At 50.8% G+C, this 22,783-nt stretch overlaps 1 long non-coding RNA gene across 1 annotated transcript; it reads left to right on the forward strand.

The window, feature by feature from the left end:
- Nucleotides 1-45: 45 nt before the first annotated feature.
- LOC308597446 lies at nucleotides 46-3,951 on the forward strand. Its single transcript, XR_014012994.1, has 3 exons — nucleotides 46-131; nucleotides 1,460-1,541; nucleotides 3,654-3,951. It is a non-coding gene; the product is annotated as an uncharacterized lncRNA (long non-coding RNA).
- Nucleotides 3,952-22,783: the final 18,832 nt, after the last annotated feature.

The following is a 22,783-nucleotide window of genomic DNA, read 5'->3' on the forward strand; positions in this document are numbered from 1 at the left end:
TCACAAAGGAGTGGTTCTCGGCTCATTTCTAGAACCAACAATCAAAACACAACCTTTGGAACACTCCCTGGGTTCTCTCCATCTGGCACCCAGGAGCATCGCATCAGAAGAGCAGAAAAACTGGTCCCCGGGTCAGTGACAAATTTTGCAGAAATGCACACCTCGGGACTCCATGGGTCTGCCCTGCTGCGCCAGATGTGAAGTTAGTGACCCACCAGATTGATGTGGGATGTGAAACACAAGAGCAGTCAAGTACAACATTCCTAGAGTGAGCATGTTTACACATGGGGAGGAATGTTTGTCCAGCAAGCAGGTAAACTTCCTGTTTCCTTCTGGGCTGAGACAGGCTTCCTCTGCATGTGACTAGAGGTGGGCGTGGCCTCACCTGTGCAGGTAACAATAAAAGCACAGGGCAGGGCAGCCATCTCTCTCTTTGACTACATGCATCAAAGAAGCAACATCTGCTTAGCCAAAGATGCTCTCTTGGCTCTAGCCAAGCGAAGACAAAGGGACTGTCTCCTTATGAGATAGTTTCCAGGTGTATGTTTCTTTTCTAAGCTAAGTCTGCCTTCTGGGATCCGATTGTGAACAGCCCCTTCCACCCCCTATGGTTGACGCCCCCACCCACAAGCAGGACTTGGGCAGAAGAAAACTCTCCCTTCCTCTGGTTTCCAGCAAAGTATTGCACAAAAACCTGCATCTCCCAAATAACTGACCTTTTTGTGAGAAGGAAGTATCTATCATCCTGCAAACAAACCAGAATGAATGCTCAGCAAGCAGGTCATCTGGAAGCCTCCTTTGTGTTTGCATCTGATTTATGGTTATTTTCTTGGAGCAGAATGTGGGGTATTTCTTCAGTATAGTTTTATTTGAGGCTGTTGCAAACAGGTGTTCTGCAGTCCTGAAGAACCCACAGTTAGCCAGTTTGTGCTCTCTGTGCAAGCGCCTATCTGAGAATACCTGCAGTGTGTTCTGTTCCTTGAGGGCCTCTTCCAAGCTGGTTAGGAGGAATCGGGCACATAGGAAATCGAGATGTCCAGCAGTCATGACTCATGGAGGCAATGAATAGCTCGGAATCGCCAGCTCAAATATTCCACTGGGATTTGCTTCCAAATACATGGCAGCAATTGATGCCACAAGGATGCAAGAAGGAATCTCCTAAGGCCAAGGGCCTGCTGGAGCCTCCATGGGGAGCTGGGAGCAAAACGTGCCATTCAGGAGCACAAAGAGGGCTTGGGCAATGCTTTGCAATATGGACAGACCCTCCAAGGCTCCCTATTTTACAGGGACAGTCCTGTATTTGCAGAAGCTGTCCCGGTTTCTGATTTGATCCCAGAATGTCCTATTTTTCCTTTTTTATAAAAAAAAAACTTTTTTTATTCAAAATTAAAACAAAACATATTATCCAGAAACATATCATCCTTATTTCCCTGGTGACTCCTCTGTGTCTTCCTTAAAGTGACAGATCCCATTTGCAACCCCTGTGGTCATGCCAACTTAGAAGCAACTCTCTGGCCTGCAAAGTGCCACGTCAGGGCAAGGTAAGGCATTGTATTTCCTGCTACATACAAAAAAAAATAAATCAAAAATCTGATTTTTGGATACTGAGAAAATGCTGCATTTATACAGCATGAATACAACCTTGAGAGATAGTTTCTGATCTGCAAGAAAGCAACACTGATCTGGCAAAAAGCCCTAAATTATGCATTAGAATTTTGGGGTTGAATTTTGCTACTTGACATGCTTTTTAAAGCTCAGATTTTAATAATTTAATACTGCTTCCACATTATGCTATGTTAATTGGGGGAAGGGGTTGTTTTAATCCTTCCTTGTATGGAAAATATACTTTACAGAGTTGCATGGAATTTGCCCGGGGTCGTTTGACCCTTTTTGATAGTCCTTTTTTCTCCTTGACAAACCACCCAAGGCAATTTTATTTAAGTTTTAAAAATAACATATGACTTTCCCCTGGTGTACTTGCTTTTGTCACACTGAAGGTACAAGACAGGCAGGCAGGTGATATTCATGGTGTTACTGAAACATATTTACATGAATTTGTATCTGAGACTGATTAGTGTTTACAGATTGACTCTGGGACAGCCGCATCTCGCTTTGAGGAAGATTTGCATCTTTTAACGTACAATTTTTAAAAAATTAATAATAAGCTAGTCATTTCAATGAGAGACTTACGTGTTTGTTCTCAACGGCTGATAACTGAACTAGCTGGAAAAAACTGACCCAGGCAAATGACATCGTAGGATTCTATACCCTTTACCCTTCTCATTATTCTCATTATGAGAGAGAGAGAGATAGAGATAGAGAGAAAGAGAGAGAGAGATGTGACACACAAAAATCATGCCTGTTCCTTAAGGTGGAATGGAATATCTCAGCAGTTGTTGTTGTTGTTGTTGTTGTTGTTGTTGCTTACAATCAAGCAGTCTATAAATTTTATGAAACAAATAAATAAATGGGTCCTGGAGCTGAGCTGAGCTCGAATAAACCTCCTCAGGTGCCCAGAGGAGGAGCCTGGCCTGGGGCTTGACCCCATGCCCAATCCACAGAAGTCTTCCACATGTTCGCAAGCTCCTTGCACCCATACTTCCATCTCTTTCCATCTCTTTCCAACATTTCCCATGTTTCATATATATATCTGGGCTGCCTCAGATGGTGCATTCGGTTGAAACATTTATTTCAGCCGGCTGGAAAAGCTGCCAGGGCATCTCCACCTCATTATCTGGGCTGACGCATCCTTCCGAAGGTCTTGCTTTGGATGTGGCCACAGAAGTCCTTCTTAGCAGAAGCTTCACTGCCGAGCCTCTGGCAGCATAAACAATCCAGGCTGATGCCTCAATGATACCTTTCGTTAGGCTGCCTCTGCCCATAAAGCTGCCTCGTAATTGGCAACGTGCGGCACGGGTTTCGAACGGAGGTCAGCAGCATCCATCAGCCAGCTGAAAATCAAGGGACCAGCTCCATGAAGAAGAACAGAAGTTTTGTTACCTGTCAGTTGTCAAATTCAGCCAACTCCATGGAGCCAGACACAACTCACAGACCAGTCCTTCCCGAAACACGACAACACACCTACGCAAGACAGATTAAACCCCTTAAATTTGGATGCACTATGTACCAAAAGAAGGAAGCCAGCAAGTTTCTAGGTTCGATGGGACTGAGAAGAGAAACTTTAAAAGCTTGGAAGCAATGCCTCCTGGTGAGAGAGGGGGTCCCCCAAGCCAAAGTGTGTCTGGGAGGAAATTCCAGTAGCTGGGAGGAGAGGGAGAATTGCAATTCTCAGTGCCCAAGACTAGCAAAAGTGCTGTTCCTGGGGCCACCAGCAAGCAAAGGGGCAAAGGGGCAGCTAGGACATTTTAGAGCCTGGGGTCCTGTGTCCAATTCTGGGCACAGTTAAAGAAGGATATTGACAAGCTGGAATGTGTGTAGAGGAAGCTGACCAAGATGTTCAAGGGTCTGGAAACCAAGCCATAGGAGGAAGGATTGAGAAGTACTAAGGGGGGTACTAGGGGAGAAAAGAAGGCACCTTTCATCATAGGTGGTGGAAATGCAAGGTAGTAAAAGAATTTGGGGAAATGATATATAATGAGTTGAAAAAATGTTTAAAATAACCTTTTCTTTAAAACCTGAAATTTTCCTTTTAGGAATTCTAGGTGCCGAAATCACAAAAGAGCAGAAAAGACTATTTATGTATGCGACCACAGCTGCGTGGATGTTATTGGCTCAGAGATGGAAAAAAGATCAAGTCCTGACCAGTGAAGGATGGCAGATCAAATTGATGGACTATGCTGAAATGGCTAAAATGACCGGAAGAATCAGAAATCAGGGAGACCAAAATTTTAATTAGGAATGGGAAAATTTTTAAACTTATGTTAAAGACCGTTAATGTAAACTGTTAAAATCGTTAGTAGGGTTGGAATAACACTTGTAGTTTAACTGTGAATTTTGGACATAATGGAGATGTAAAAGATTTGGATTATCATAAAAGATGAGGAGGAAATGATTAATAAAAGGACCCAAAAAGGAAAGGAGGGAAGTCCAGGAGATTCCTTGGAATCTTGTTTTTATGTTATATGTTGGACATGTGATGAGAGAGAGAGAGAGAGAGAGAGAGAGAGAGAGAGAGACTCTCCTATAGGACTGAGAAGAGAAACTTTAGAAGCGTGAAGGCAATGCCTTCACTGGGAGCCAGTGTGGTGTAGTTGTTGTTAAGAGCGGCAGCCTCGTAATCTGGTGAACCGGGTTCACTTCCCCACTCTTCCACATGCAGCTGCTGGGTGACCTTGGGCCAGTCACACTTCTCTGAAGTCTCTCAGCCTCACTCATCTCACAGAGTGTTTGTTGTGGGGGAGGAAGGGAAAGGAGAATGTTAGCCGCTTTGAGACTCCTTAAAGGGAGTGAAAGGCGGGATATCAAATCCAAACTCTTCTTCCTCTTCTTCTTCTTCCTGGTGGGAGGGAGTGTTTCCTAAGTTAAAGTGAGTCGGGGGGGTGGGACATTTTAGCTGTAAATCGGAACAAGCAGCAATCCATAGAAAACTTTCGTCACTTATTCTGATCCAGGGCTAAAGATCGGGTTTCCCTGGTGGAAAAAAAATGGAGTAAGCGGAGATGGAGATAAGCCCTAATTGCAGAACCTTCCGCCTGTCCCTACTGGATGGCTGCAAAGGAAGAGAAATGTTGCTGGTTGGTCCTCCCCCCTCCCCCTCAGCCTCAATCTTCCCACTGTTGGTGTTCACCATCATCGGAGAGCCATTTCAGCACATCTGGCTAATCTCTGCAGCTATTAGGCAAGGGGAGAAAATTGATGGTGTCTGGGAGGTGGTTGTCACCATCAATGCTGCATATACAGACCCAGTTGATGGATCCTTCTCAGTTTTTGGATCCAGCCAAAATAGGCTCCCTTGCAACCCGGGGGGGGGGTGGAAAGAACACCAAAAGAGGATCAAATTTACCAAGAGGAAATCCCATTCTTCAGGCTAAGCCATATCCCTGCCCTCCTGGTCCTCCCAAACATATTTATCACCTCATTATCCCTGTTAAATAATTGGCAACAGCCTCTCTGCTAGAGGAACAGCTGCCTTAATTTGCAAATCAAGAATGATGGGGAATTCGCCAGTCCCCTGAGCAGATGCCTGCCTTTCCCTGAGAAAATGCAGAAGGCCCAGAACGCCTCGAGGAAAGCGCCAGGCCACCATCAGAAGGGGAAAGGGAGAGGTGACGCCATGCGCCACAAGTCTCACACGCCAGGGGTGGCTGCTGGTGCCCAGTGGGACTTGCAAGGTGGGGGGCAGCAGGTGTTAACAATCAGAAGTCTGGTGGTCTTGAGATATTTGCAGATGCGAGTTTTGGAAGTGACACTACAGACAGGAAAAGTACGTCTGGTGTTTGCTACATGTACAATCAGGGTTGGTCGTGCAAGAAGCAAATAACAGTTAGCTTGAGTACTTGTGAGGCTGAACTGAATGCACTGTCTTATTCACTTGTGAATTGTGAATGGTTGTTACAATTGTGTAAAGACATGAGAATTCCTGTCAAATGTCCAATCCAGGTTTGTCAGGACAACAAAGCATGTTTGGCTTTGCTGACTTCTGAAGGTTGTAAGCAAAGCACGAAGTACTTGCATTGGAAGTTGCAACATGCTAGAGAATGTGTTCAGAAGGGACTCGTAACGGTGTCCTACATGCCAGGTAATGAAATTCCTGCTGATGTATTGTCCAAGATTGTATCAAGGGATCAACACTGTACCTATGTACAGAAATTGGGTTTGTACTGATATTGTACTAACACGCTGCCCAGTGGTGTTCACAGAAAGGGGGAGGATGTTAGTTTCTGTTTCTCACTGTGCAGCTGCTTGCAGTCACAGGACTGTGTTTACATCCCAGGGATTCCAGGCTATTGGAGTCTCACGGGAAAGGGAGAAGGGATGTGATGTTAGTGTTTTTCCTGTTCCTTTGTTTGGTTGCTCTCTGCTCTCATAGAGAGAAGATGTATATTTCTTTGCTCTCTGCGTAGCTTAGTAATAAAGCATGGTGTGTAGCTCATACCTATCTCATCCTTTCGGTGTGTTGTTTTGATGCTCTGCTGGGAAGGCTCGGAGGAAGATGAGCCTTATCAGCTCGGATGAACAGAGCTGACAACAGCAGGGAGGCCAACAGCAGGGGCGCCAGAGTGAATGGCAGGTGGATATTAGAGGAGCCTGCTAGATCAGAGCAATGCCCAATTGCTGCCATCATCTGTGGAGGCAGAGCATAGGCAGCATGGCTGGTGGCCATCCAGAGCCCTCTCCTCCTCCACAAATTTGTCCAATCCTCTTTTAAAGTCATCCAAGTGGGTGGCCATTGCTGCCTCCTGTGGGAGGGAGTTCCACAGGTTAACTATGTCCTGTACTTGCTTTTATCTTCCCATAATCTTTCAGCATTTGGCTTCATTGGACATCCACACATCCCGGTGTTTCATAAAGATGAGAAAAGCTTCTCTGTCTGTTTCCTCTGTGCCAGGCATCATTTTATAATCTTCTACCTTGTTCCTCTACCGAAGAATTGATGCTTTTGAATTCTGGTGCTGGAGGAGACTCTGGAGAGTCCCATGGACTGCAAGAAGATCAAACCTCTTCATTCTGAAGGAAATCAGCCCTGAGTGCTCACTGGAAGGACAGATCCTGAAGCTGAGGCTCCAGTACTTTGGCCACCTCATGAGAAGAGAAGACTCCCTGGAAAAGACCCTGATGTTGGGGGAAATGAAGGGCACAAGGAGAAGGGGACGACAGAGGACGAGATGGTGGGACAGTGTTCTCGAAGCTACCAGCATGAGTTTGACCAAACTGCGGGAGGCAGTAGAAGATAGGAGGGCCTGGCGTGCTCTGGTCCATGAGGTTACGAAGAGGAGGACACGACTAAGCGACTAAACAACAACAACAACCTTGTTCCTTAAAAGGACTCATCCACACTCTGGCTTGTCTGAGCCATTTCCCGTTTGCCCAACTGCTTCCCCTGGGAAAACCCGCTCTCCCTGGCTGAATCAGACCAAAGGCACAGAAAACCCGGTTGCCTTTTACTCTGATTGAGTAGTAAAAAGCAGGCTTTCCTGGGGGTGGGGCAAGCAGAAGAATGGATGCCTCCTCCCCTGCAAGCAAAGCAGCTGTGTGAAGCCCAAGGCAGAGGCGGAGGAAGGGGAGGCGGTGGGGGCGGACCGCCCTGGGTGCCCTCACTAAGGGGGGTGACATTCGGTGCACCGCCCGCCCGTGACTCCCAAGCCTACCCCGAGCTATTGGGGTAAGGGGAGAGCTGCGCCACTTTGCTGGCGCACTCCCCCCTTCCCCCTTCGTTTTGACAGCTTGGGGGAGGCTTGGGAGTCACGGGTGGGGGGCATGCTGAATGTCCGCCATGGGCTGTCCCATGCTTGGGAGGGCATCCTCCACGCCACGTCCCCCTTGGGAACACACCCGCCCTGGGCAGCTCAGGCATACGATACAATAATACAATACGATATGATAATCTTTATTGTCATTGTCCCATAGAGAACAACGAAATTGAAAAAGTCTACATCAGACATTCAAAAACCAACAAGCCTGCTATCTCAGCTATCCCAGCCTGGTTAGCCCCCTAAAAATTCTGATACCCCATTTTTAAATACAATATACTCCCATAGAGACTACCTTACACTGCGTTTAGAACCAAAATCGCATTTGGCTAGAAACTGTTTCTCAGGCGGCTAGTCCTAGTCTTTATATCCCTGCACCTTCCTCCAGAAGACAGAAGCTGAAAGAGATCATTTCCGGGGTGCGCACTATCCTGCGCTATCTCTGCAGCTTTCTTATGGCACCTGGAAGCGTAGATTTGATCCAAGGTGGGAAGAGGGCACCCGATTCTTCTCTCTGCAGTCTTTACAACCCTGGACAGCATTGTTTTTCCCCTGACTGTGCGGGGAACCGTGCATATGCTCTGCCACTGGCCCAAGACAGACTTTGGGGTCTCAAATTTCAGCGGCACCCTGTGCAATGCTAAAACTGGGCGCCCCTGCACCTCTCACACTCGGTCCTACAGCATTGCAGTGGCACTCTCTGCAACACAGCACCCCTTGCACTCAGAGTGGCCGTGCTACTTTAAAACGGCCTCTGCTGCCTCGGTTGGAGGGCAGGTGCTCTGAGGTCACTCTGCTCAATACGCACAGAGCACTTTCCGTGGCTTCTGCAGAAATGGAGCAACCAAGCAGAGCTAAGTGCGGCTGCAGATGGAAAGTGGATGGCTGGGGGGAGAGGAGAGATTCCCTCCAGCCTGGAAGAAGTGGAACTGCCATCTTGGGCCAGAAGATGCCTCTGGGTGGTGGGGAGCAGTGGGGGGCGGGGGGGGAGAGATAACAGAGTGTATATGAGGCTGACAAGACAGTCCATCTCTAATCAGCTTCAGGCTAGAAGTAACCCTACGTGAAGCACCAAAGGTTGTTGCTCTGCAGCTGAATCCCAAGTGTAAAACTCGGCTTTTGAAGAAGGTGAGTTGTTTTCCTGAAGGGTGAATGAAGCGGCAGGGGTAGGAGGGGTGGGTGGAATAGTTGGGAAATGCATTATTCTCACCCAATAAAAAGTGCCCCATCATCTCCATCAGTGGTGGAGGGAAGAGTGGGAGGCTTGAAGGTTGGCCAAGTTCAGGACAGTCCACCCCAGAAAGGCGAGTAAGGGCTCATCCACACTCCTGCTTTGTCCAGCACCTTGGAAGCACAGCTCAGTGTTGGTGCTGACCTTGAAACCCTAAACAGCCTCAGTCCAGTATACCTGAAGGAGCATCTCCACCCCCATCATTCTAGCCGGACACTGAGGTCCAGCTCCGAGGGCCTTCTGGCAGTTCCCTCCCTGCGGGAAGCCAAGTTACAGGGAACCAGGCAGAGGGCCTTCTCGGTAGTGGCACCCGCCCTGTGGAACGCCCTCCCATGAGATGCCAAAGAAAAAAACAACTACCAGACTTTTAGAAGACATCTGAAGGCAGCCCTATTTAGGGAAGCTTTAGTGTTTAATAGACTATTGTATTTTAATATTCTGTAGGAAGCCGCCCAGAGTGTCTGGGGAAACCCTGCCAGATGGGTGGGATATAAATAATATATTATTATTATTATTATTATTATTATTATTATTATTATTATTGTTGTTGTTGTTGTTGTTGTTGTTGTTGTCAAGGTTGCTTCCAGATCCTAGCTCACAGAGGATCACGCTAGCCAGCGATCATTAACTAAAAGTCTTTATTGAGTTACAGTTTCCATTCTTAAGCTGCTGCGTGCAACTCTACGTCTTATGCTTAGATCGGCGAAGCTCCGTCTGAATCTCCTCCCCTTGTACACCAACTTAATATCCTAGCCCTGCTCCACCTTTTCCGCCTGACTGTTCTTCTCTGGGTCCCTCTGCCCCCCGGGGTCTCTTCCTTCCGGGATTCTTCTGACGCTGACCCCCCGGACCCTCCTGTCTCCTTGCGCCGGGCTTTAGGACCTGGCTCCCTTTCCGGGCTGCCTACTGCGCCACCTTCCTGTGCATTTGAACTTGGCGCGCGCGCCCAACCTTCCACCTTCCGTCTAACCGTCTCTTCGCTCCCCGATGGAGGTGTGGCCACTCCTGACTCGTGCCCTCCCTCCTGTTGTGAGCTGCCAGCGCTTGATCCCTGGCGCCCTTCCTCTTCCCTGCTCTCTGGCGGTGACGCTGGTCCCGATTTCCAACTGCTCCCCTCTGAGTCCCCTCTGGCTCTATCTTCCTGGGGTGTCCCCCTAGTCTCCCCCCTTGCCCTGGCCACTGGTGCTCCTTTCTGTGAATCTTCTGATTCACTGGAAAGACTCGGAGATCTCGGGTCGTCGTCATCACTCATCTTTTCTTCTGCCTCCTCCCCCTCGCTCTCTGTTTCCTCCCTTGCCCTCGCCTCTGCTCCTGAACCCCTGACATCCATCCCCCCTCGAAGCCCCCTCTTCCCCCCTCCCCTCCTTCCGGTGCGGGAGCTGGGTGCTGCCGTGTCAAGGGGACGAATGTCGGGTACAGTTCGCTTCCCGTGGCGGGCCTCCATCTGAAGTCTTCCGGTTCTTCCTCCCTGCTCTCGTCGACGACGGTCACCTCTGCTTCCATCTCTGTGCCGCCGTGCTCGAAACCCGGGTCGTCCCCGAAAACGTCCATGTCCGTCTCTCCCTCGCTTCCTTCTGGAGACGTTGCTCGTCCTGGACCCTCCAGCCACTTTCTGCGCCACTGCTCCTCTGGTCGATCATCCCACCAATACGAGGGTTCTGAAGCAGATCCCGAGGGTGACCCCTCCGGGGAACGGGCGTCTCGTGTCGGTTCCTCGTCCGAGTCGAACCCCCGGAACGTGCTGGCTGAAAGCGTGGGCGTGAAAAGCCAGTCGTCGAAAAAGTCTGCTGGCATTGGCCTATGTGGGAAGAGGGCATGAAACTCTTCTTTGAGCAGAGGTTCGTCTAAAGCGTAGCCCGGCACCCAGCTGTTGGCACTGGCCGGGGTGCCCTCCTTGGCGAGAAGGTATTCTACCCCCTCTTCCCCCCATCTGGAGTCCAAAATCTCCGTGACTTCGTTGATGCGCACCTCCTGTGCCACTCCCCTTTGCCCGGTTCTCTCTCGGAGCGGACTCGGCGCCGTTCCTGGTTCCTGAAACCTGTGAGGTGCCTTGTAGGGAGTGAGCACCGATCTGTGGAACACCGGATGCATCCTGGAGCCCTCCGGAAGCGCCAGCCTGAAAGCCACCGGGTTGACCTGCTCTTCGACTTGGTAGGGCCCCAGTTGTTTATGCCCTAGTTTCTTCTTCGCCAACGACCTGGCCGGCACTGCGTGGGCTGCTAACCAGACCCAGTCTCCCACATGGATCTCTTCGCCAACCCTTCTGTGTTTGTCCGCTTGTACCTTGTATGCGTGTTTAGCCAGCTCCAGGTGCCGCCGCAGCTGATCGTGGACCTCCTGCAACTCCGACGCGAACGCATCTGCTGTCTGCGGCTCCCCCTCCCCCAGTCTTTCCAGTCCCGGGAAGGTTCTGGGGTGCCTCCCGTTGTTGGCGAAGAACGGCGTGACCCCCGTGGACACGTGCTTCGTGTTGTTGTAGGCGAACTCGGCGACAGGCAGGTAATCCACCCACGTCGCAGGCTGTTGATTCGCATAGCATCTCAGGTACTGCTGCATGATGGCATTGACCCGCTCCGCTTGCCCGTTGGTCTGCGGGTGTCTAGCCGACGCCAGGTTGATCTTGACGTTCAGGAAGCCCATCAGCTTCTGCCAGAAGTTCGAGATGAACTGTCGCCCTCGGTCGGACAGAATAGACCGCGGCAGACCGTGAACCTTGAACACGTGATCTATGAACAGTTTGGCGGTTTGTTCCGCCGTGGCCACCTTCGCACACGGAATGAAATGTGCCATCTTGGAGAACAAGTCCACCACCACCAGCACAGCCGTCTTGCCCCTCGAGCTGGGCAGATCCGTGACAAAGTCCAGGGCCACTCTCTCCCATGGTTCGACCGGAGTTTGCAGCGGTTCCAGCAGTCCGGCCGGCGGTCTGTGCACTGGTTTGGCCCTCTGGCAGGTGTCACACCTCGCCACGTAGTCCGCGACTTCCCCTCTCATTCCGGGCCACCAGAAGTCTCTGGCGACTAATTCCACCGTCTTCTCCTTGCCAAAGTGCCCGGCAGTGGGCGCGTCGTGCAGCTGCTGCAGTACCTTGGCGCGAAGTTCGTCTCCCGGCACGTAGATGGCCCCTTTATGGAGGAGCAATCCATCTCGCAGTTGGAACTCGTCGGTCGCTGCCGTGCCCCTGTGCACCTCTGCCATCTTTGCTTGCGCGAAGGAGTCATCCTGCAACGCTCGTCGCACCGCCTCCAGGTCAACTGTTGCCGCAGCGCACGCCCACACTGTCGGTGCGAAGATGTGCATGGCAGCCGCTGGCGTTGCCTCCTCCAGATACTGTGGCTTACGGGAGAGAGCATCCGCCATGATGTTGGTGTCCCCCGGGACATACTCTATTCGGAAGTCGAAGTTCGCAAAGAACTCAGCCCAACGTATTTGCCTCTGGTTCAGGAACTGTGCCGTGCGCCAGTGCTCCAGATTCTTGTGGTCTGTGCAGACCTGCACCGTGTGCTTGGCTCCGATCAGGAAGTGCCTCCATGCTTTGAATGCTGCATGAATGGCCAGCAACTCCCTGTCCCAGATGGTGTAGTTCTGTTCGGACTTGCTGAGCTTCCTGGAGTAAAACGCTCCCGGCCTCCAAACCCCCTGCGGGTCCTTCTGCAGCAGGACTGCTCCGACGGCTCTGTCTGAGGCGTCTGTTTCAACCCTCATCGGCCTGCTGGGGTTGACATGAAGCAGCTGTTCTTCCGACGCGAAGAGACGCTTGAGTGCCTGAAAGGACTGCTCTGCCTGCGCTGTCCAGATGAACTTCTTTTTCTTGGAGCTGAGCGTGTCCGTGATGGCCGCTGTCTGCATAGCAAAGCCTTTGATAAACTTGCGATAGAAGTTCGCGAAGCCGACAAACCGTTGGACCTCCTTCCGGTTGCGTGGGCTTTTCCAATCCAACACCGCTCGAACCTTGGCGCTGTCCATGGCGAGCCCCTTGTCAGACAACTTGTAGCCCAGGAAATCCACCTCCGTTACGTCGAATTGGCACTTCTCCAGCTTGGCGTAAAGCCTATGTTGCTGTAGCCTGCTCAGCACTTCCCTGACGTGTCTGTCATGCTCCTGCTGCGATTCCGAAAAGATCAGGATGTCATCCAAGAAACAGACGCACGTCTTGTAGAGGAGCCCCGCCAACACGTGATGCATGAAAGCTTGAAAAACGTGGGAGCCATTTTGCAATCCAAAAGGCATAACTCTATATTCGTAGGTGCCCAGTGGCGTGAACATGGCTGTCTTCCACTCATCTCCTTCCCGCATGCGAATGAGGTTGTACGCCCCTCGCAGGTCCAACTTGGTGAACACGCTGCCCTTCCGTACCTTTGCGAGGAGGTCGTCGATTCGGGGCATGGGGAAGTCCGATGGCTTGGTCACACTGTTTAAGATGCGATAGTCCACTACAAGCCTTTTTTGGGGCGTGTCCCGCTTCTTAACAAAGAATACAGGACTGCCCCCCGCTGCCTTGGACTCCCGGATGAAACCGCGCTCCAAATTATGATCTATGAACTCTTTGAGTTCCTGCAGTTCGTCCTCAGACATGGAATACAGCTTCCCTTTAGGCAGCGCCGCCCCCGGCAGCAGGTCAATTTTGCAGTCATATGGTCTGTGGGGGGGTAGCCTGTCTGCCTCCTTCTCGCAGAAAACCTCCAAAAATTCTGCGTACTTGTGGGGAATCGCTTGCAGCGTGCCTAGCAGCAGCTGTGACTCCTCTTCCTCTCCTTCCTGCCGGGGCACGATGCAGTGTTCAGCACAAAAGGAAGAGCCGAAGGTCAGCTGCCTCTGGTACCAAGCCAGCGTCGGGCTGTGCTTGTACAGCCAACTCATGCCCAATACAATGGGCGTGTCCGATAGTTGAGTGACGTTGAAGCTGATGACTTCCCTGTGATTCCCAAGTCGCATCACCATTGGTGGCGTCTGCTTCACCACTTGCCCCGCCAGCAGCTCCATGCCATCCACCGTGACAACCTGCAGGGGCAGCGTGGCAGGCAGCAACTGTATAGCGTGCCGGTCGACAAAGTCCTGCCCTATAAAGTCCGCATTGCTTCCTGAGTCAATGGTGATTGGCACGTCCATGGTGATTCCATTGGGCAGCTGGAGAGATGCGGTGAGCCTTACTACCGGTTTGGGCGGGAGGGGGTCCATGGGCTGTAAAATCTCTGGGGACTGCTTCACTGAGACGTCTGGCTGGGCCCCAGTGCCTCTTCCTCCAGCCAGACTGTGTCGTTTCCCTGCTGTGGTTCTCCTTGCTGCGTTGCTGCAGTTACCATTGCTGAGGCTGCAGTGTGCTTGTGGAGCCTCCGGGGACACTCTTTCGCCATATGCCCTGGCTCCTCGCAGATGTAACACTTCCTGTTCCCTCTAGGAGGCTTCGCTTTCACTGTTGCCGGTGCTAGGGCTCTGGCTGCTGACTGAGCCCTTGCACCTCCCACCTCCATAGGTTCCGCCCCTCCTCCGGGCGGAGGCGTGGATTGCGCACGCGCTGCTTCTCTGGGAAGGAAGGAGGAGCCCCTGGCTGGTTCGCGCCCTCCACGCCCTTCGTCCCTGCTCCACGGACGTTCTTCCAGCCGCACCCCCACCGCCAGCGCCCTCTGAACGATCTCCTGCGTGGTCCGGGGTCTCTCCCCCCTCGCAATTTCATCTTTAACCGAGCTGTGCAATCCCTCCCAAAACAGGTCTCTTACAGCGGCCGAATCTCTGTCCCATTCCAGGGCACTGACCAAAGCGAAAAAGCGGGCATGGTACTGCCTTACGCTGGCCCTCCCTTGCCTTAGTCCATGCACCTCCTTCCGTGCAAGATCCACGTCAATGCTTGATAAAAAGCACCCATCCATCGCTTTAATAAAGGCATCCGCATTTTGGAGCGCAGGATCCTTATCTCTCCACAAATTGCGCAGCCATGCTTTAGCGTCTCCATGCAAATGGGACATGATGAACCCCACCTTCTCTTCTTCATCTCTAAAGTCTTTGTGCAGCAGTTGCAGTGCACACATTACATCTGCTCTAAAGTTGGGGTACTGTTGCAAATTCCCATCGAAGTGAGAGACCAGACCGCCTGTGCGTCTCCCCAACCCAATCCCCTCTGGTTTGGGTGTCTGTTGCCCTTGCTTCGTAAGCACTTCCAACCTGACCTGGAGATCCCTGTAGGCGGCAGCTGCGTCCTCCTCTCTCTTCCTGGATGCCAGAGCCTCGGCATTCAGTCGTGACACTGCTTCTCTGGGTTCTGCTATCTGCTGTTCGGCCGTCATATTGTCTGCCGTTCGTGAGCTCGCTAGTAGGCACCCGCTTTCTCTCCTCTCCGCAAGGCCGTGGATGCCCACAATTTAAGAGACGGAGCTTACTGTCAAGGTTGCTTCCAGATCCTAGCTCACAGAGGATCACGCTAGCCAGCGATCATTAACTAAAAGTCTTTATTGAGTTACAGTTTCCATTCTCAAGCTGCTGCGTGCAACTCTATGTCTTATGCTTAGATCGGCGAAGCTCCGTCTGAATCTCCTCCCCTTGTACACCAACTTAATATCCTAGCCCTGCTCCACCTTTTCCGCCTGACTGTTCTTCTCTGGGTCCCTCTGCCCCCCGGGGTCTCTTCCTTCCGGGATTCTTCTGACGCTGACCCCCCGGACCCTCCTGTCTCCTTGCGCCGGGCTTTAGGACCTGGCTCCCTTTCCGGGCTGCCTACTGCGCCACCTTCCTGTGCATTTGAACTTGGCGCGCGCGCCCAACCTTCCACCTTCCGTCTAACCGTCTCTTCGCTCCCCGATGGAGGTGTGGCCACTCCTGACTCGTGCCCTCCCTCCTGTTGTGAGCTGCCAGCGCTTGATCCCTGGCGCCCTTCCTCTTCCCTGCTCTCTGGCGGTGACGCTGGTCCCGATTTCCAACTGCTCCCCTCTGAGTCCTCTCTGGCTCTATCTTCCTGGGGTGTCCCCCTAGTCTCCCCCCTTGCCCTGGCCACTGGTGCTCCTTTCTGTGAATCTTCTGATTCACTGGAAAGACTCGGAGATCTCGGGTCGTCGTCATCACTCATCTTTTCTTCTGCCTCCTCCCCCTCGCTCTCTGTTTCCTCCCTTGCCCTCGCCTCTGCTCCTGAACCCCTGACAATTATTATTACCTTGCCCCCCTCCTATGTGGGAATGTTGAGGGTGGCAGGAGAGGATATATTGTTTATTAATATCCCTCCTAACATACACTAGCAAGTTTCTTCACTTAGCAGAGTGCATTCCCCTTCTGACGCAGCAGAAAGCAAGTTGCTGACTCGCTTGAGCCTTTTACTATCATACAATTCAATCTGAGCTAGATTGTGTTCCTGGTAAGATCCCCTTTGAATCCCTCCTGAAAGAATAAAGACACTGCAGTCTTATCCATAAGTAACAAAAAGTAGTTTTGCTTACGATCAGGCAGAGCAGAGTGTGATCCCTGAAGGCAGGCTTAAGGCTTAAAGTTGCAAACATGTACAAACAGGTTTTCCCCATGTGGGAGATAACCTGGGGAACTGCTGTGGCAGCCAGCAGTACTGCTACGGCAGGAAGGTAAACGGCATTTCCATGCACTCTGGTTTCCGTCACGGTGTCCCATTGCACCAGAAGCGGTTTAGTCCTGCTGGCCACATGACCCGGAAAGCTGTCTGTGGACAAACGCCGGCTCCCTTGGCCTGAAAGAGAGATGAGCACCACACCCCTTTGGCTGGACTTAACTGTCCAGGGGTCCTTTACCTTTTACCTTTACAGTCCAGGTGATGCAGGAAGCAGACAGGATGAACAGGAAGGTCGACAAGAGGAAGGCAGCAGCATGACTTGTCCTTTGACCAGGTCTGGAAAGGTCACTCCCACCTACTGGTCACATGCAAGGAAGGATGCTCCAGCCAGGAGGAACAGGAATTTTTTGACTGGCTGGACCAAACATCCCCTTGCATGTCCACTATAGCAAGACAAGGAATGTTGTACTTGACTGCTCCCAGTGGATTACATCCCACATCCTACCCCAGGGAAAACCCACTCTTTAGTACTGAATAGGAGCAACAGTCAATCCAGAGAAAACCCAAATTGCCATTTGCTCGGGTTGAGGGCAAAAGAGTGGTTTTCCGCAGGGGAATGCACAAGAGGAAGTGTGGTTAAGTCCTAAGAAGGCAACAGGATAGAAGTTTCTAAAATTATGCAATGCAAGGTGGAAGTGGACAGAGAAAAGTTTTCCTCCCTCTCTCATCTACGAGTAAAACTCATGGTCCTCTGATGAAGCTGAAAGTTGGAAGCATCAGGACCGGGGTAAAGGAAGTCCCTCTTTATGCGGCACAGTTAAGCTCTGGAACTCCCTCCCACAGGAGGCAGCAATGGCCACCCGCTTGGATGGCTTGATGAGTGGGAAAAGACAAATTCATGGAAAAGAAGATAAAAAAAATTCCTTCCAGTAGCACCTTAAAGACCAACTAAGTTAGTTCTTGGTATGAGCTTTCGTGTGCATGCACACTTCTTCACATACACTTCTTCAGATGTGTATCTGAAGAAGTGTGCATGCACACGAAAGCTCATACCAAGAACTAACTTAGTTGGTCTTTAAGGTGCTACTGGAAGGATTTTTTTTTATTTTGACTATGGCAGACCAACACGGCTACCTATCTACTAATGGAAAAGAAGGCTATTGATGGCTGCTGGCCACAGTGGTCAGAGACAGCAATGCTTGTGAATGCCAGTTGCTGGAAACCACAGGATGCAATAGTTTTCTCTTGCGCTTGAATCCTGCTCACTGGTTTCTCTTTGGGGCATCTGGGGGCCACTGTGAAAGCAGGATGCTGGAGCAGATGGGACCCCTGGTCCTGATCCAGCAGCCTCTTCTTACTTTCACTGGGATCATGGTCTGTGCTGGCTGCTGCAGTAAGTTCTGTGCATCACCTTGAAATCAAGACTGAACAAGCAATCAAGATGGCAGAAACAGGAAGAGAACATTTCTGATGTGGTAATAAACTGTTCAGTGTCCACCAATCAGGGGAGGACAAAGGGGGGCGGTGGGGGGCGGGCCACCCCTGGTATCACCACTGAGGGGGGGTTGACAAAATGCCAAACGGCACTCACTGTGGGGCCTGTAGTGTGCCCGAGCCATGTGTCTCTTCTGTGAGTGACGTGGTGGCTTGGGTTCCCGCAGGCTCCGTGCTGCCCCAACTGTCTTCCCACCACTTTCCCCACAGCTGTAGGGCAGCTGAGTGGGAAGAGGCAAGCAGACTCCTCAGAAGCCCCACAAAGCATCCTGCCCGGCTGGCCCTGCCCCACAGGCGGCTGCCCCGCCCCTGGGCACAGGGCACACACGTCACCCCAGGCACCCGATTGGCTTGCTCCGCCGCTGCCACCAAGAGGAACTTACAAGATCCTGGACTTAAGAGAGACCCCCACCCCACCCCATAAGCCCTTCTATCTAGCTTTCCTGTTGTAGGAATCATCCTTCCCTGCCCTGCTTCTTCCCCAGTGTTCCCAAGGTATCTAGTCAGGCCTTTCCTGCAGCTTCATTCTGCCTAACCAGAGGAGAGGGAGGGGGTCCATCTCACAAGGCTCCTTGCCCGCCTGCCCGCCTGCCATCCGTCACCCCAGCCAGCCATTAATATTAATTGGAGCTGAATAATTCACTGGCTGTTTAGGATCCTGTTGTTTAAGTCCGGCTCGTGCTGTTCTCCTTCGTTAGTCATTACGAAGAAAATCTCCAGAGCAGCTCCCATAAATCTTCCTCTCCTCTCGCACACTGTGGAAAGAAAGCAGGAGCCACGCTAAGCAAGGCCAGGGCAGGGCACTGGCAGCATCAGAAGGAGTAGTTGACTGGGCTGGTCCCTCCTGCTCATGTTGGGCCAACAGGGGGAGGAAGGAAGGAAGGAAGGAAGGAAGGAAGGAAGGAAGGAAGGAAGGAAGGAAGGAAGGAAGGAAGGAAGGAAGGAAGGGAGGGAGGGTTCGGAGGAAGAGAAGGACAACATTTGGGACCTTTTAGTTTACAGAAAAGGCAAGGAAGAAGCAACATGATAGAAGTTTCTAAAATTATGCATGGCACACAGAAAATGGAGAGAGGAAATTATTTCTCCCTCTGTCATAACACTAGAACTCTTGGATATCCAATGAGTCCAAATGTTGGAAGATTCAAGCGAGAGAAATCCTTCATGCAGCGCATAGCTGAACTATGGAACCCTCTCCCACAAGAGAGTTGGCTGGTTTTAAAAGAGAATTAGACAAATTCATGGAGGAGGAGAGGGTTATTGATGGCTACTAGCCCTGATGACATCTGACGTCTGAAGGCAGCCCTGTTTAGGGAAGCTTTTAATGTTTGGTGCATTACTGTATTTTAATATTTTGTTGGAAGCCACCCAGAGTGGCTGGGAAAGCCCAGCCAGTTGGACGGGGAATAAATAAAATTATTATTATTATTATTATTATTATTATTATTATTATTATTATTTCCCTGCTCCGCCTCCACAGTTGGAGGCAGTGATGCTTCTGAATGCCCGTTGCTGGAAACCACAAGAGAGGCGATTTGCTCTTGTGCTCAAATCCTGCTTGTGGGTTTCCAATAATACATCTAGTTGGGCGTTGTGAGAACAGCATGCTGAACTAGATGGGCCATTGGCCTCATCCAGCCGGCTCTTCTTATGTTCATGTCAGCATACCTATAAGCTAACTTTTTGTTAAGCCCACTCTGCAGAGCACTGACTCATCACTGCGTGTTTCCTTGGGCGTCACACAGAACAACCTCCCAAATCTCCTCACTTTCAGCATTTCAAAATTCACTGAATTAAGATTCCCCTTTCACCTGGTGGGGGCCAAGGCATAGAGGTAGGAAGCCAGTGGTTCCCTATTCAGGCTTCTGGCAATGAATCATCAGGCAGTTTAACTCACTGAGAAACACCAGCCTTCCGCTTTCACCCAGAGTGGAACCTCTTGCTTAAGGCAAGCTTCCAAATGCAATGCACTCAAACACAGCACTGTATGTACATTAAACTTTTAAGTGTGACATGGAATAAGTGGAAAGAAGCATCAAAGCTGGATGTCATCTTCCAATCCACCACAACCTACCAGAAGACCCCATGGGCTACCTCACCTTGGGTACACCATAAGAGCTCAGGCAGGCTGGCAAGCTCAGGAAAGAACGTAAGAAGATTCTGCTGGATCAGACCAGTGGCCAATCTAGTCCAGCATTCTCTTCTCATGGTGGCCAACCAGACACATTCATGGGAAACCCACAAGCAGGATTTGAGTGCAAGAGCCCTCTCCCCTCCCATGTCTTCCAGAAAGGCCTCTCCTCCTCCCAGAGGGGAGGGATTGTGAGTGGGAGCAACTTCCCGCAAGAGGCAAGGAGGCGTGCTCAGCTCCCTGCTCTTGATTGCCCCTTTCAGCCAACCAATAGGACCGGCTGGTGGGCGAGGTTAGCTGCATTTAAGCAGCCGCTGCGGGATGTGAAACACAAGAGCAGTCAAGTACAACATTCCTAGAGTGAACATGTTTACACATGGGGAGGAATGTTTGTCCAGCCAGCAGGTAAATTTCCTGTTTCCTCCTGGGCTGGGACAGACTTCCTCTGCATGTGACGAGAGGTGGGCGTGGCCTCACCTGTGCAGGTAACGACAAAAGCACAGGGCAGGGCAGCCATCTCTCTCTTTCACTACATGAATCGAAGAAGCAACATCTGCTTAAGCCAAAGATGCTCTCTTGGCCCCCAGCCAAGAGAAGAGAAAGGGACTGTCTCCTTATGAGATAGCTTCCAGGTGTATGTTACTTTTCTAAGCTAAGTCTGCCTTCTGGGATCTGATTGTGAACAGAATGATATGTGAGTAAACCTTTTTATACTTTTGTAGAAGACTGTGTCGTGTCTTATCTTTTATGAGGGAATAAGGGGAAAATACCAGAACAGTTATTAGAGAGGCTTTAGTGAGCCTGAGCAAACGCATCCACTGCAAGTTTAAAAAGGGGAATGTTACTCTGCTAAATTGTGGAACTTGTTAACACAAGTTGGGAAATGATCTAACCAAACAATATACCGGTATCCTCTCCTGCATCCCTGAACATTCCCACAGCCGTGGCAGCGCTCTATTCCCAGTCGGTTCCTTCTTACATCTTTGCGTATTGACCTTGCTATGGACTTCGGTTGGTTGCCTTGGTTGCCCAAGGGGCCTGGTAGGACTTTTTTTATCCATTTGGCAAATTGGCACCAGCCTCTTGGTTTTTCCGCCTACCTCGTAACAACTCGTCACAACTTTCTGGTACTGGCGGTTAGAAATTGGAATATGTGTGCTGTGTTGGAGGATTGGGTATGGGCCATCATCTACCCCTCCTCTTTTGGGTATTCCGTTAAAGGAATCCGGAGGTCGTGGATCCTGTCCGATGCCCTGCTGGTGGCTGGGGCCATGGCACGACCCCCGGTGACATCATGGGGGAGCTTCCAGTTGTATTTGCATCAACAAGCTCCTCCCATTGGTTGTTGACCCTGAAATGACTCCCTGCTGAGCGGGGTGGAGTCATGTGTTGCTATTTCATCCAATGCCTAAGCCAATACTACTCACATGCTGTAACCAATAAAAGTTGTGGCCTAATTTTGCCCATTAACCTAAAATAATGTGTCTTTTTGTCTTATTATAATCCTATGAGGGTGGTGGGTCCTCGACTCACAACTGGTAATCGGAAACTTTGCTGCTTCCACCTGCAGAGGCAGGGCAGTGCCATCATTTATAGCCCAAAGATCTTGGAAGCCTATTTAAGGGATAATGAACCAGATTCTCTTTAAGGAAGATCTGCATGAGGGTTGGAAGGGGGTGGGCAGACAAGCCAAATGCACAGAAAATAATACTCGGTGCTCAGTTTCCATCTCACCTGGCCTTACGGCAGCCTCATATGAAGGACCTTTGACCTTCTCGTGCGATGCCTGGGCATGCATGCATGTGTGGAAACACTTGCAAAGTGAGGAGAGAGCTATTTTTAAGTCTATGCAGGCTGTACAAGCACATCAGTTATGGAGTGTGGAATTGCAAGAGGCAGTTTCAGTCTCAAGTGGGGAAATGCCCTGCTGTTCCTGAATAATTTCTGGAGCTAAATACCCACAACAGCGTAGCAAGACAAGAGTTTCTCTCCAGATATTCCGTGCATGAGACTAAGTGCTGGTGCAGATCCTGTGAGCTTCATACCAGTTTGCGGGGAGGCACAGAAGGGTCGCTCTGGGTCCTGAGGGACAGAGGGGGTTCCACGCTACTGCAGAGAAGTGCCTACGGCTCTGGGGAACTACGGCTCCCAGCATGCCCTTCTCCGCACCATCATCTCGCAGCATCCATCGCTCCTGCTCCCCTGAGCCTGCTTGAGACGCAACAGCCTTGTGATTAAAACAATGGAGACTCTTTGGCTTCCACTTCAGATGGGCTTATGAAATTTTAATATGCTAAATGGCTTTTCCAGGGCAGGGTGCTGCCGGGAATGGCAAAGCAGGTATGAGAGATGACAAGAGAACAGATGCTCCTAACCTGTGTGTTCTGTGTGCCTCTGCTGTGAGCCTATGCTGCACCCAGCAGGAGAAAGATGACGGGTTTTCACTGTGGCCCCAGGGGAGCCCCCCTGCTGGGGGAGCTGCCTCTTCTGTGGGGAGGGGCATGGTCAATCCTCACATGCAAATCATGGGCACCCATGAGGGGAAGGGGAAGAGGAAGGGGAAAGGGGACAGTTGTGTGGGAATGTTCAGGGATGCAGGAGAGGATATATTTTTTGATTATAGCCTTTCCAACTTGTGTTAACAAGTTTCACAATTTAGCAGAGCAACATTCCCCTTTTAAAACTCACAGCGGATGCATTTGCTCAGGCTCGCTAAAGCCTCTAAAATAACTGTTCTGGTATTTCCCCCTTATTCCCTCATAAAAGATAAGACACGACACAGTCTTTTATACAAGTATAGAAAGGTTTACTCACACATCATTCTGTTCCCAATCGGATCCCAGAAGGCAGACTTAGCTTAGAAAAGTAACATATACCTAGAAACTATATCATAGGAAGACAGTCCCTTTGTCTTCGCTTGGCTAGAGCCAAGAGAGCATCTTTGGCTAAGCAGATGTTGCTTCTTCGATGCAGGTAGTCAAAGAGAGAGAGATGGCTGCCCTGCCCTGTGCTTTTGTTGTTACCTGCACAGGTGAGGCCACACCCACCGCTAGTCA

The sequence above is a fragment of the Podarcis bocagei genome (genome assembly GCF_964188305.1).
Source record: "Podarcis bocagei genome assembly, chromosome: 11".
NCBI lineage: Eukaryota > Metazoa > Chordata > Lepidosauria > Squamata > Lacertidae > Podarcis > Podarcis bocagei.